Here is a 14969-nt window from a genome sequence, read left to right on the forward strand (position 1 = left end):
TCTGTTTTAAAAGAGGAAAGCAAGGGAGGCATGACCAGGTTTGGGTTTCAAAGAGATCACTTTAATACTATGCAACTTAAAAAGAAAAAAGGAGGAGTTCTTTTTTTTTTTTTTAATTTTCTTTAAGTCTTCATTTTATTTTGAGAGAGAGAGACAGAGACAGAGACAGAGACAGAGCGAGCGGGGGAGAGGCAAAGAGAGGGAGACACAGAATCTGAAACAGGCTCCAGGCCCTGAGCTAGCTGTCAGCACAGAGCCCAACGCGGGGCTCGAACCCACAGACTGTGAGATCATGACCTGAGCTGAAGTCAGATGCTTAACCGACTGAGGTGCCCAGGCGCCCCAGGAGGAATTGAGAGTACTCTTAACACTGCTATGAAAAGATCTCCAAGATAGATTAGTAAGTGAAAAAAACACAAGGAACAGAATTGGGCATAGACTCGGAACATTTTTTAAAAATAGAGAAATAAAGGAATACATTCGTACTTATATTAAAATAAGCTCTTGAAGGTTATATAAAAAAACTAACAGAAATAGTTGCTTGGGAGCTAGGGAAATAGGGACTGGGGTGACGGAGAAAAAATGGGAACAAAAGTCTTAGCTTTCTTCATGTGTAAACTGTAAACTTTTTTGAATAGTGTGAATATGTCAATATTCAAAAGATTAAATAGAAGAAAATTACATAGAGAAAGAGAGCTTCACATAGAAGGGAACAGTAGTTAGTATGTAGCCATAGAGATGTGGTGTTTTATATAAATCGGGTTTTCCAACAGGACATGAAGCCCCAGGACTCAGAGCACGTTGTTGCTCCTTGGCCTCTATGTTTACTCACACTTCGAAGAAAGGCCAAATGATGAAAAATAATTTTTTTTTTAAAAAAAGGGCTAAGGCCACAGAAAATTAACCAATACTACAGCAAATCACTCAAATAAACAAAGCGGAAAATTTAACCCAGAGAAGCAAGTTTTCAAGTGGGTATCTGTGGCATTAGTATTAGGAAGGAAGAGGAGTCACGAGTGGACACCAGGAGCTATTTTAAGATCTGCTGAGGTGGGGGTGCCTGGGTGGCTCAGCTGGGTGGTTAAGCTTCTGACTTCAGCTCAGGTTGTGATCTCATGGTCACGATCTCACGGTTCATGGGTTCAAGCCCCGCGTCAGGCTCTGTGCTGACAGCTCAGAGCCTGGAGCCTGCTTCAGATTCTGTATCTCACCCTCTCTCGGTCCCTCCCTGCACATGCTGTCTCTCTCTCTCTCTTTCTCAGAAATAAAACATTAAAAAAGTTAAAAAAAAAAAAAACCTGCGGAGGTGAACGTGGCCTGGAACTGTGGGAGCCCAGGCTTAGGTGGCAGGGACTTGGGTGAAGAGAGAGAACTGCTGGGTGGGACCCCAGGTAATAGAAAGGCTTCCCATGTGGCAACAGGAAGCTGCCAGGGACGCTGCATGTGCTGGCATCAACCCAGAGTTCAAGTAACAATAACATATACCATCATTTCCTTGACTCAAAGGGCTTTTTCCTCCCCACATTTCAACTATCCTGAAACAAAATGCACCTTAAATCAATATCAAAAGGCATTTGAAGAGCAAGCGGGAGAGACGTTAACTGTGGGGCAACAGTTGCTGCCTTCACCCTGTCAATTTAGCGATGAGTGGAAGATAACCTATAACTCAGGGGGTGTTTGTTTTGTTTTGTTTTTTGTTTTTTTAACACACTTAGAAGCCATGGAAGATAATGCTAGTTTTTTACCTAGTAGCCAATTTCCCTTTTTTTTTTTTTTAACGTTTTATTTTTTGAGAGAAAGAGAGAGAGCACGAGCCCAGGAGGGGCAAAGAAAGAGGGAGACAGAATCTGAAGCAGGTTCCAGGCTCCGAGATGTCAGCAGAGTCCGACACGGGGCTCGAACTCACCGTAAGATTGTGACCTAAGCAGAAGTAGGCACTTAAGTGACTGGGCCGCCCAGGTACCCCAATCTCCCTTTCTTTCTTAATCATAGAAGGCTGGTATTGTTTAGGAAAGCTATGTGCTCTGCTACAAAAACTTGTTTTATCCAGACTTCTCTGCAGCCAGGGATCATGACACAGAACGAAACAGAAGGCAGATGTTTTCGTGAAGGCTCCACTTAATGAATAAAACCACAAAGCCCAATATGTCCTCTCTCCTCTTGCCAAAATGCAGACATGGTGCCTGGAGGTGCAAAAGCCATTTTGCAAATGTGAAAACAAACACCATATGCTAAGGATGGTCAAGCAGAAAGACAGGAGCTTGGGTCCTTGATGATATTTTACAGCCACCACACCAGTCTTGAGCAGCCCACCCTAAACCTTTCTGTATTAGACAAATAAACTCTTAATTGCTTAAGCCACTCTATCAAGTTTTTCTATAGCTTGCACCCAAACGCAATGCCACCTGAAGAAATTCTTAACTGCTACTTAAAATGTCTTCAGAAATACTATAGTATGATGGATTGAAAATAAAAGCTATGACTGCATAGCAGAGCCTAGAAATAAAAGCTGTAAGACAAAAATTTAAATGAAATGAATATGTGTCACTGAATAAATATGGATTTTCATTATTTTCTTCATAAAACCACCACTGGGGGTGAGAGGGAGAAAAAAAAAACAGTTGTTGGACCCCAAACAGGAAGATATCTACAACAGCATGAGGGTTAGATTTTATTTTGTTATCCAAACACACACCATTACACATCATCCAAAGCAACCAAAGGGAATAAGTACTTGGAAATCTCTGAGGGCTAGATCATGGGAAGGCAAACTGTGGCCCACAGGCTAGGTCTAGCTCACAAGAGGTTTTGTATGGACCATGGCCTAAAATGGGATACTTTTAAATAGGGTTGGAAAAGAAAGAAAACTAATAGTATCTCATGACATGTAAAAAATACATTAAATACAAATTCCAGTGTCCATAAATAAAGCTGTATTGGAGGACGGCCATACCCACTCATTTCCATACTGACTGTGGCTGCTTTGGCCCCAGAAAGGCAGGGCTGAGTGCGGCAACAGAGGCCACGTGGTTCCCCAAACCTCAAAAGTCTGTCCTTTACAAACTAAGTGTGCCAGCCCTGGGCTAGACCAAAGATCTCCGTTTCTGGCTCAAAGTTCAATCTCTTAGCGAGGCCTTCCCTGACAACGAGATTTAACATTTTTACCAGTGGCACTCCACACACATACACACCCTCCCCAACTGGCAACTTCCCTTCAAGGCTTCATTTTTCACCATAACACTTAGCATCTGACATACTAGTGGTGTTTTCAGTTTTTTTCTTTCTTTTCAGTCTTTCTTTCTCTATGTCCCCTAATAGAATATAAATTCCACAGGGTAAGGGATGTTGTCTGCTATTCTGTTCACTGCTGTATCTCCAGCGCCTAGAATAGTGCCTGGCATGTAGCAGACACTCACCAAACAGTTGTTACCGAATAGACAGGATCTTCACACACAGAAGGGCTGGCTTGACAGGAAGGCTTCATCCTGACTCAGCAATGTTGGTTCTCTCATCATCTACCTTACGTATGGCCTCCTGGGAGAGTCCTCTCCAACCACCTTAGCTGAAGTTCTATTGTCTGAATCTATTACAATCTTATTTATTTATCTGTGCCCTTGATTTTATGCTCATCTCTCTCTCCACACTGTCAATTCTGTAAGCACAGAGACTGGCAATTCAGGAGGCCTTCAGTAAATATTAACTGAATGGATGATTAAAGAATTATCACCCCAACCCCGAACATCAAAGATTTCCGGGTGATGTTCAAGAGATCAAACTTAGTTGGTAATTTAATTTAGGAACAAATGTAACTGAAGTTTAGCCAAAAAGGAATGTAGATCAAATGCTAATATTTCTCAATTAATGCTAAAGCTGTATGATTTTAAAAAGCAAAGTGTTTAGGATGCTACATGTAACTGTAAATTGCCTAAATAATTCAGAACAATCTATAGACCCTGAATGTGAAAAACGCATTCCTTTAACAATGACCATGATATTGAAGAAAGTTGTATGTGACTATATGTTTAAATAAATGCTGTTGTCAGTTAATTTTAAAAATTGCAAGTGCATAAAGTAGTGTTTTGTTTGGCCCAAATGTTTTAATTAAACTGTTGAGGGGCACCTGGGTAGCTCAGTCAGTTAAAGCGTCCGACTTCGGCTCAGGTCATGATTTCACAGTTAGTGGGTTCGAGCCCGGCATCGGGCTCTGTGCTGACAGCCAGCTCAGAGCCTGGAGCCTGTTTCAGATTCTGTGTCTCCCTCTCTCTCTGACCCTCCCCTGCTCACGCTGTCTCTCTTTCTCTCTCAGAAATAAATAAAATATTTTTAAAAACTTTGATAGATTTGCAAATTGATGGCAATTGAGAACTAAGCAAATACATCAGTATTTCCCTGACTCTGCTTTCAACTGCCACGATGGGATTCTACCACCCCCACCCCTTCCCCCAGTATCTCCAGCAGCTCTGAAGCAAGCTTCGAGGCAGCCATCTTGTTTCGGCTGCTTCAGTAAATGGTCTGAATGCGTTCCCCTCAAAATTCACATGTTGAAACCTAACCTCCAAGGTGACAGTATTACAAGGTGGGGGCTATGGAAGGTGACTAGTTTCTGAAGACAAGACCTTCATGAATGGGATTCATGTCCTTATAAAAGAGACCCGAGAACATCCCTGCCCCTTTCCACCACGTGAGGGCACAGCAAGGAATTTGCAGTCTGCCAGAAGAGGGCTTTTCCAGAACCCAACCGTGCTGGCAACCTGATCTTGGACCTCTGGCCTTCAGAACTGTAAGAAATAAACTTATGTTGTTTATAAGCTCCCTAATCAGTTTTGTGACAGCAGCCCAAACAAAGACAATGAACTTTTAACCTTTCAGCTCCAAATTCCTGTGTGACCCAGATCTGCTGAAGACCCCAAAGTCTGCACCCAAGCCCTGGTGACCCACCCCCACAGGCGCCTGGCTGATAAACTGTCTGGGCTGGTGCTGCTGAATTGGCTGACCTGGCATGAACACTCAGTGACCCGTGAAAATCTTAGTGAAGATGTTTGTAGCTCTTTCACTGGCAACCTCCTGGCTTCAGGAACCCCTAGGGACTGGATCAGGGGACAGGCTAAATAAATTACGTTGTACGTGATTTAGATTTACCCCTACTCTGTGACACTTTTAACTAAACTTGCACTCCTCCACTCTGTCTTCTTGTCAGATTAGTTCTTTCCCAGATGGCTGACAGTTAATTTATGTAATTAAGTAGCCCCTTCCAGAAGAATCCTTCCATATGTTTCCAGGCGTGTCTGGTCATGTTTGAATTCTGTGGTATACACAGCTGTTGCTGCACCTTGGGACCTTGGGAGCCACTAGCAAATAACAAGAAATAATCAATTTGAATAAGACAGTTTTTCCTCTAATTGAGATTTAATGTGCACAATTGTGGGAAAGCAAATTTAAAGGCAAATGAAGTACAGATGGATGACAGCAAGGAAAACTGGGGGGTCGGGAGGGGAGAGTGTATTTGTGAGTTAGACTATCTGGGTTTTAATCCTGGCCCTATCAGTTGGGTAGCCTTGGAGAAATTACAAAGCTTTCTCTCAGCGTGAGTTGCCAAATCTGTGAAATGGACCCAGTATTTTTTTGCATAAGTTCACTGGGAGGATCAGCTACAGAAAGAGCTAAGCAATAGCAGGCACTTGCTAAACTGTTCCGTTCATTCAAACACATGAGCTTTTCTTTCTTGGCCCTAGATGGGGCCCTCCGCCAAAAGCATGAAGTGACTTCTGGGTACTTTCAAAGGCTTTAGGTATTCAATGTAACAGTTCTTCATTTCACTTACTTTCACACTTCAAATACACACTTTTTCTTTTTTCTGACTTAAGGCAGAGGTAGGACTCAATTGGACCTTTTATGTATCTCACATAGAAAAAGTCAAAGGCAGAGGAAGGAAAACAAAAAGTAAAAATTTTCTTAGAACAACACTACTTACAATGGAGGGACTGGACTAAGGAGGAGCCGAGAGATGGCTCTAAGACAATGCCTTTCCACTACAGAGCAAGAAAGGGATTGATGACCTTTCCCTTGTCAAAGACCCTTGGAGCTTCCAGAAATTAAGCAGGGTATCTCAAAGATACATAGTTTCATGGCAAATTCTTTAACACCTCACTGTCAGACTCACTAGGCATTATACTGTCATAAAGAGAATGCAAATGGCAGAAAGTATTATGGCAGACACTGGACCAGTTACCTCTCTTCTGTGAAGGCCGGAAAACCAAAGTTCCATCTGGGCAGCCCTATGACCCAGTTCTGGCCCCTGAGGTGTGAGCCAAAGTCTGCTGGGTAACGCCTCTGGTCAAGGCTTTGCTCTCCTGCTCAAGCAGATGGATTCAGATATTAGGCCCTTTGTCCCTGCCCTTCCTCCTTCCTGCCTGGAACCTCAGTGTGTGGGTTAGAGATGTGGAGGCAGCTTTTCCACCATGAGCAAGTAAGCATCAGGAAAAGGCCAAGAGAATCCTAGAAACACATACCCTGAACAAATCAGCATCCAGACTTACAAAGAGAGAAAACTTCTGTTCTTTTAAGATCACGTTAGCCATGTCCTCCCCTACGTGCAGGTGAATACATTCCTAACTAGAACACGCACTCCCATGGTTTCATTGTTGGGGAGCAGGGCAGGGTGTAGAATAAACCCCAGTAAGCCAACTGCTAACCGTCAACATTCTAACACTGTTGAACTAAACAAGAGGTTACACATAAAGTACTGTGCATCTGGGTCCATTGCAGTTTATTTTACTAGAAAGCAAATACCAGGTTATCAAGCCAAAGGCAGCAATACGAGAGGCTGTCTAGCAAGAGGTTGAAACCTGAGTTTTAAAGAATCAGAGTGTCAGAAAGAGATGGATTCTGAAATACAGGACGCTTGCTGAAACAACCAGTATTATATGTTGTAAATTAAAGCAATAAAACTCTAATGATGGAAAAATTTGTGCTTTTTCACCTATGCATCATTAGCACAGTCCCTGGTTCTCAACAGGCACTCAGTATGTTTATACTAAACACAGAAACATTATTGAGTTTGAATAAACACTTTTAACATATTTGCTTTTGAATCAGTCAACATTTTTCGTGTTTTCTTAACCAATTTGCATTAGTTTCTTTTTTCTGTTTTTGTAAGTCATCTTTTCAATTTAAGAATTTTTTTATTAAAAAAACCCCTTAATCTCATCATCCTGAAGTAATTATTTCTGATAGTGCCTTCCAAGGACACAACATTTAGAAATATACTTTATATAGTTGACATAATAACATACACATTCGGGGTCAGATATTTCAGTTTTATTACAAATATTTTGTTTTTATAATCTCCAGAGTTATCTTAGTGCATAAATTCTATTAAGTACTTATTCTAATGTTTAGAACATTATCCTACCATTGGAAATTTAAGTGTGTTCTAAGGATTTTTTTTTATTAAAAAAGAAAACTTGCAGTACCTGGGTGGCTCAGTCAGTTACACATCTGACTCTGGTTTCAGCTCAGGTCATGATCTCATGGTTTGTGGGTTCAAGCCCCACTGAAAGCACAGAGCCTGCCAGGGAGCCTCTCTCTTCTGTCCTTCCCCTGTTTGTGCTCACTCTCTCTCTCTCAAAATAAATAAATAAACTGGGGCACCTGGGTGGCTTAGTCGGTTGAGCGTCCGACTTTCGCTTGGGTCATCATCTCGCGGTTCATCAGTTCGGGCCCCGCTTCGGGCTCTGTGCTGACTGCCAGCTCAGAGCCTGGAGCCTGTTTCAGTTTGTGACTCCCTCTCTCTCTGACCCTCCCCTGCTCACGCTGTCTCTCTCTCTCTCTCTCCTAGAAATAAAAAAAATAAAAAATAAATAAATAAAAATATTTTAAAAATAAATAAATAAAAATAAATAAACTTAAAAAAATTAACAACTTTTGCATGACTGATGAATGGAATCAGAAAAATGATTACCACTGTTCTTTAATTATAATGATGCTCATCCTCCATCAACATCCACGTATTTTGGGGGAGTTACCTCTTCAACAATGACAACTGTTAAAGCAGACCAGCAAATTGTAGCATTGATTGTTAGCTTCCACTGTTCTCACTAAGAAAAACTGTTTTTAATGGGAGAAAACTAAATTTTTTATCATTAAAAGATAAAATTAATAATATTGTTTGAACTGTGCCCATGACAGTTATTGCTATTTTGTGGACATTTTTTTACTTACATCTTTTATTAGTATACTAGCATATACACAGCATTTATTTAAAATATACACAAATTGGGGAAATGTGCTCAAAGAATGAAAAAAACTTTTTTAATGTTTATTTTTGAGAGAGAGAGAGAGAGAGCGCGCGCGCGAGCATGCACATGAGCAGGGGAGGGGCAGAGAGACACACAGAATCTGAAGGAGGCTCCGGGCTCCCAGCTGTCAGCACATGGCACAACACGGGGATGGAACCCACAAACCGTGAGATCATGACCTGAGCCTGAGTCAGATGCTTAACTGACTGAGCCGCTCAGGTGCCCCTCAAAGAATTTTTAAATTATTATTATGCTGAGCGAAATAAGTCAGGCAGAGAAGGACAAATACCATATGTTTGCACGTANATTGGGGTATGTGATCAAAAAACTTCACAGACTACTGCATTAAAAAAATTGTGGGGCCCGGACGAGGGGTACCTGGTAGCTCAGTCAGTTAAACGTCTGACTCTTGATTTCAGCTCAGGTCATGATCTCACAGTTCGTGAGTTCTGTGTCTGGCTCTGCACTGATGGCGTGAAGGCTGCTTCGGACTCTCTCTCTCTCTGCCCCTCCCCTGTTCCTGCTCTCTCTCTCTCAAAATAAATAAATAAACTTAAAGGAAAAAAAACCGTAGGGACCAGGAGAAATGTGCATGTGCATGCACACAAGATTATAATGTGTAAGTCTTTATAACACTCTAAATAACTCCTAAGCCAGAAGGCAAATCTCTGCTCCAAACATTTGAGAAATATTAAATTCTATTATTCTAATTTTTTAGTGCCTTTTTTTCTTATGCTAGTTTTTAAAAGTCAGTTTACAAATTTATATCTTGCAAAACCAGCAAAAATAGAGGGAAAAAAAATCTCCCCATACTTTCTAAAAGCATGACTTAAATCTTGTTATTTTTTTTTTTTTTGCCTAGAAGCATTCTAGCATGCCTGGAAGTAGAAAAGTTACCAGACTGATATAGAAAAATCTAACCTGAGCCTCACTGTAAATACAGCAGCACACTATACTGCTAATATATTTTCTGAGTTAACATAAACAAGACATGGTACCAAATCTAGATTCAGGAAAGACAGGAATATAAGCATATACTTATACACTCAAATCTGGCAAAAGAGAAATCCTAAAGTCTGGGCAATGTCCTTTATAATCTGTTTTTTCTTCATTCTAGTACTTTTGCCCTTGAAGACATCACATACTTGCACGACTTCAAATCTTACTTCCAAGTCTTAGAAATATATATCTAAACTATATCTAAAATTACATTTCAAAATTGGCCTCTTTCACAATGGTCAATCCCACAGTTCCAGAGCCTTTCTGGAAATGTATGCTTAAATGTCTCACCATCACCTCAAACTTGATGGCTAAAACAGAACAACAAAAACAATGCTGTCACAGAGTCCACCCACCAATCCACCCCCTTCCCTGAACTTTCCTGTTTCTATCAACAAAACACCACTTTGTTGATGACTCAGCGTGACAAGAGAACTGCCTACAAGTCCACAACTTAACGTCGTTACAAAAATAACCTACCTAAATGAAAACCACATACTCTGTTATTAAATGAGATGAAGGGAGCCTCTCCTGTGCTCAGTTGGGCAGCACTAAAAATGGGGCACTGTAAAGAATAAAGAAGGTGGGTGGTAAGTCTGGTCAAAGCAAGCTTGGCTCTGAGGTCTGTGAGGGGCCCTGGTTCATCCGGGACTTTGTTCATGATGCTTAGAACACTATGATAATGTTGCCAAGGGCAGTGGCCTGATCCTCATTTGGGCTCTTAGCTCTGAGTCATGTGAAAGTCTTGGACAGGCAGAAAGGGACGGATTGGTATCACCTTGGACAAGTTTCTTATTTTATCAAAGCCTTAGTTTCTGCATCTGTGAAATGCAGATCATAATTCACCTCAGAGGACAGTGATGAAAACTAAATGGCATAATGCTCACAGAGTTGTACACGGCCCACTGAAAGAACTCAACACACATTTTAGTCACTATTACTATAATTTTTATTCTAGGGCCACAAACCTCATTCTCTATTCTGTTCTTTAGCAAGTATATTCCACTTATCACTGGGGATACCTGGACCCAGTACAACTCCACAGCCACCTGGCTTCTCTTTCTCCATTCATTCCTTGATTCCCTCATTTGTTCATTTCACAAGCATATGTTGAAGGTCCAGGAAGTGTCAGCACTGGACCAGGCCTGCCTCTGCCTTACTTTAGCTCATTCACAAGACACCTATGTAGGAGTTACAGGGGGTCAGTATTCAGCACTGCCAGTGCTTGAACTCTAAAATTTGATTCAGAGGATCCACTCTTTGGGACTGTACATTTTAGTAAGAATGGGTTTCCTTTTTTTTTTTTTTTTAATGTTTTTTTTTTATTTATTTCTAGGAGAGAGAGAGAGACAGCGTGAGCAGGGGAGGGTCAGAGAGAGAGGGAGTCACAGACTCTGAAACAGGCTCCAGGCTCTGAGCTGGCAGTCAGCACAGAGCCCGACGCGGGGCTCGAACCCACGAACTGAGAGATCATGACCCAAGCGAAAGTCGGACGCTTAACCGACTAAGCCACCCAGGCGCTCCAGAATGGATTTCCTTTTAAATATGAACATAACGCTTTCTCATTAGTAGAGCATACTCTTTGCGGGTGTATTTTCTCGTGCACATACCCCCATCCTTGCCTGGGCAGCAGGCTACAGCAGACTGAAAGGGATGAGCACAGAAAGGACACTTGCACAGGGGCTTGTGGTAAGCAGAACAGAGTTCCATAAGTTGACATTGTTGTGTGTTCACAAGAGTAACCTTTTTGATTTTCCCATCTCTGCTGCATACAGGAACTGACAGGAGAAATGGGAAAGTTAAAATGACAAAGTGGAACAGGGAGAACAGGAGATTTCAGCCAAGGAAAGAATTAACAAACGTCCCCACGCTATGCTCTCAGACTTAAAGTCAGTCCTGGCATGTTTATTTTTAAACTGATGGTCAATGCCAATTTAAACACTGTTTTATTGTGAGTCATAGTTGTCTCTTTTGGAATTAAGATCAAGAAGTTTATATGTAATTAAATCCAATCACTTCATTTAGTTCCCTAACTGAAAGGTAGGCAGATGTCAGAGTTTATGGTCTACTGTCCTTGAGTTGAAAGAAATAATTCAGAACAGGTAAGAGAGAGGTTGCCACTGCCCTGCCCCTGGCAGGACAACTGTTTCCATGAACTTGGATCGAACCACCATAAATGAAAACGTTACTGGTACGTATTTCCTGATTGGGAACAAGTATTTCCAGAATAGCTTAGTCAACTCCTTTCACATTCTGGATCATGGGCTAGTGAGACATAGGACAATACTAGGACTGAACTAAAATTTAAAAGTCTATAAAATCTGCCACCTCAAGCTTACTAACTTTATTTTTCAAAACCATGCTTACATGTTTCATCCCACACAATTACTTGTTCATGTTAAGAAACTAAACCAGTGTCTTTCCCAGCCCCCCTCCCTCTCCACGACTGCTCCATCAAGAGCTCCAACAGCCAGAGCTTCCTCCAGTTTCCTAGTAACTGTGAAGTCATCACCTCCTTTCTCTCCTTCAGCTGCCAAGTCCTGCAAATTCTACTCCTCCTCCTACCTTGCCTATTTCTCCCCATTTCTTTTTTTTTTTTAATGTTTTACTTATTTCTAGGAGAGAGAGAGAGAGACAGCGTGAGCAGGGGAGGGTCAGAGAGAGAGGGAGTCACAGACTGAAACAGGCTCCAGGCTCTGAGCTGGCAGTCAGCACAGAGCCCGACGCGGGGCCTGAACCCACGAACTGCGAGATCATGACCTAAGCGAAAGTCGGACACTTAACCAACTAAGCCACGCAGGCGCCCCTATTTCTCCCCATTTCTAAAGTCCCTATTCTGCTGCTGGCCATACCTCCCAGAAATTTACTGTCCTACCCACTGCGACCCTTCTAATGGCGGACAAGAGTGTTCTTCTCAAGCATATATCACTACGGTTTCAGAACTTTACAATTCCTCATTGGCTTTTGATAAACATCATAGAAAGACAGCTATACAGTGCCACACCCTTAGATTTCCAGGCCTCTCACCTCCAGAATCCTGGAATCTTGAGGTACACTGGATCACACATGCCGCCTTCCAGCCAGAGAACTTCAGAACTAGGTTATAGTGCCAACATCCTAGGCACTTTGAGATGTGAATGTAGCCTGAAATCTCTTCTCATCATCTCTTTTCCCTAAATTATGCAAATTAACCTTGCTTGGCAAGACTTCTTCATATCTGAATCCAAACACCTTGGTTATATCTTTAGATTCTACCTTCTCAGACATTTTATACCTTTTGTAGAACTACACACACATTAATACATATTAATGTCACGCATGGTTCTCGTGTGTGGCACATCTCTCAAGGGAATTTTCCATATAGTATATACTCAAATGCCATCTGATATGTTGTCTCTGGGGCTTGTGGGAAGGACAGATTCTAGGGGAAGGAATGGGTGCTTAAGATTTTCTCACATTTTAGGGGCACCTGGGTGGCTCAGTCAGTTGAGCATCCGACTTCAGCTCAGGTCATGATCTCACGGTTCGTGGGTTTGGGCCACGCGTAGGGCTCTGTGCTGACAGCTAGCTCGGAGCCTGGAGCTTGCTTCAGATTCTGTATCTCCCTCTCTCTCTGACCCTCCCCTGCTCACGCTGCCCCCCCCCCCAAATAAATAAAACATTTAAAAAAAGAGTTTTAAAAAAAGATTTTCTCACATTTTAGAAAATCAGAAAATCTACAAGATCTTAGTGATGGTACCACCACCCACTTACCTGCCCAACACAGAAACCTGGACATCATCTTTCATGATCCCTGATGATGCAATTAATCAAGTCACGGCCTTTTTGCTTTCAAATTTTTTCTTGAACCCATCCACATTTCTCCATTTTCACTCCCACTAGCTCATACCAAGCCCTCGTCTCTCATCTACAACTTCCTGTACCTTGTCTTAGCTAGATTTCCTTAGCCAAACCACTTTTCACAAAGAAGCTACCATTTTCATTAAAGTAGAAACCTAATGGTTTCATACCTCTGTTTAAAATCCTCTCAGTAGCTTCCCATTATCCTTGAGATAAAAGGAAACTTCCATGCCCAGGCCCACAAGGCCCACCTCTCCAGCCTCATGCCCCTCCCCGCTCCTCCTGCAGTAATGGCTCTCAACCCATACATACATCTAGATCACCTGGAACACTTGCAAAACCGACTGAGGGGGATCCTAGGTGGGTCAGCTGGTTAAGCATGGGACTTCGGCTCAGGTCATGATCTTGCGGTTCGTGGGTTCGACCCCCACTTCATGCTCTTCGTTAACAGCCCTGAGCCTAGAGCCAGCTACAGATTCTGTGTGTCCCTCTATCTCTGTCCCTCCCCTGCTCACACTCTGTCTCTCTCTATCTCAAGAAAAAAGAAACATTAATTTAAAAAAAAAATTTTTTAAAGGCCAGATTGTGGAAAGGAAGTCAACTTCAAAGTTTCTCATTCAGTAAAGTTCTGGTAGGGCTCAGGAATTTGCATTACATATCCACAGAATTGAGTATTATTTGGCCATAAAAATAAATGAAGTACTGACACATGCCACAACACGGACAAACCTTGAAAACATGCTCAATGAAAGAAGTGACTCATAAAGGACCATATATTGTATGATTCTCTTTATATAAAATGTCCAGAACAGGCCAATTTATAGACAGAAAGTACATGAGTGGTTGCCAGGTGCTCAAGTGAGAAGGATGGAGGCTGTGGGGGCCAAGGCGTGTGGGACTGGCATTTGCGGTCCCAGCTTCTTCATGCAATCTCCCACCTCTCCCTTCCTCACATTTACTTCCTCCCCACAGTGACTGACCCTTACCTCCCTTCCCTTGAATGCCTTCTCGTCTTCTCAACATTTAAGTCCTACTCTTCCTCCAAGGCCCAACTTACAGCCCACCTCTCACACAGCACCATCCCACATCTAGAATACTCTCCACTTCTGAACTTAGAGAGAACATGCAACTCAAATTCATTTGTTGTTGAAGAGCTATTGGGTTTCATCTAGTCAAGCAGATGAGAATTTCAAACAGAATTTTAAATTCTGGAGGGTGGGGAACATATGCTGTGCCTCTGTGACTTTAAAGGACCTTGCATATTATGTCAGCAAATGATGAAGTTGCAGAAATAATAAATATGAAATTGCCGATGCCTGGACCACAAGCCTGAAATCAGAGATTTGTCCTACAATTATTCAAATTGCCTGTCACTCTAGTCTTTTGACAAAATGATAAAACTGAGACACTCTAGACAGGTCAGCGAAGTAACTTACCCAAAATGATTCACTATGTAAGTAGCAGGACTCAAGGCTGGAACCCACATCTCCTGACAACCAGCCCACCACCCACTTCTCTCTTCTGCCAAATGATTTACATTTAGGAGTTGGGAAACCAAAACTTTTTCTCTCATTATATTATGCCAGGTGAAACTACAAAGCCCCACATATTATTTCATGCAATTAGTTTCAAGATATTAGTAAGCAAACAGCTAATATTTAAAAACCAAATGTATCAAGAAACACATGACACATCTTGAAATGATCAGATATAGATGATAAAATATGTATATTTAGTGTGTCCAATGAAAGAAAAGTAAGTGGCAGAAGGAATCGCAGCAAACTAACGCTCTCCAAACTTCTAGAGAAAACATGAGCACAGGCCTGTGGCCAC

At 41.9% G+C, this 14969-nt stretch overlaps 1 protein-coding gene across 1 annotated transcript in view; it reads right to left on the bottom strand.

Moving 5' to 3' along the window:
* SH3BGRL2 (SH3 domain binding glutamate rich protein like 2) overlaps positions 1–14969 on the bottom strand; it is a 61618-nt gene that overhangs the window by 25435 nt on the left and 21214 nt on the right. The gene's annotated exons all lie outside the window — the stretch shown is intronic.

This window comes from Crocuta crocuta, unplaced genomic scaffold, assembly GCF_008692635.1.
Source record: "Crocuta crocuta isolate KB4526 unplaced genomic scaffold, BGI_CrCroc_1.0 scaffold9, whole genome shotgun sequence".
NCBI classification, from domain to species: domain Eukaryota; kingdom Metazoa; phylum Chordata; class Mammalia; order Carnivora; family Hyaenidae; genus Crocuta; species Crocuta crocuta.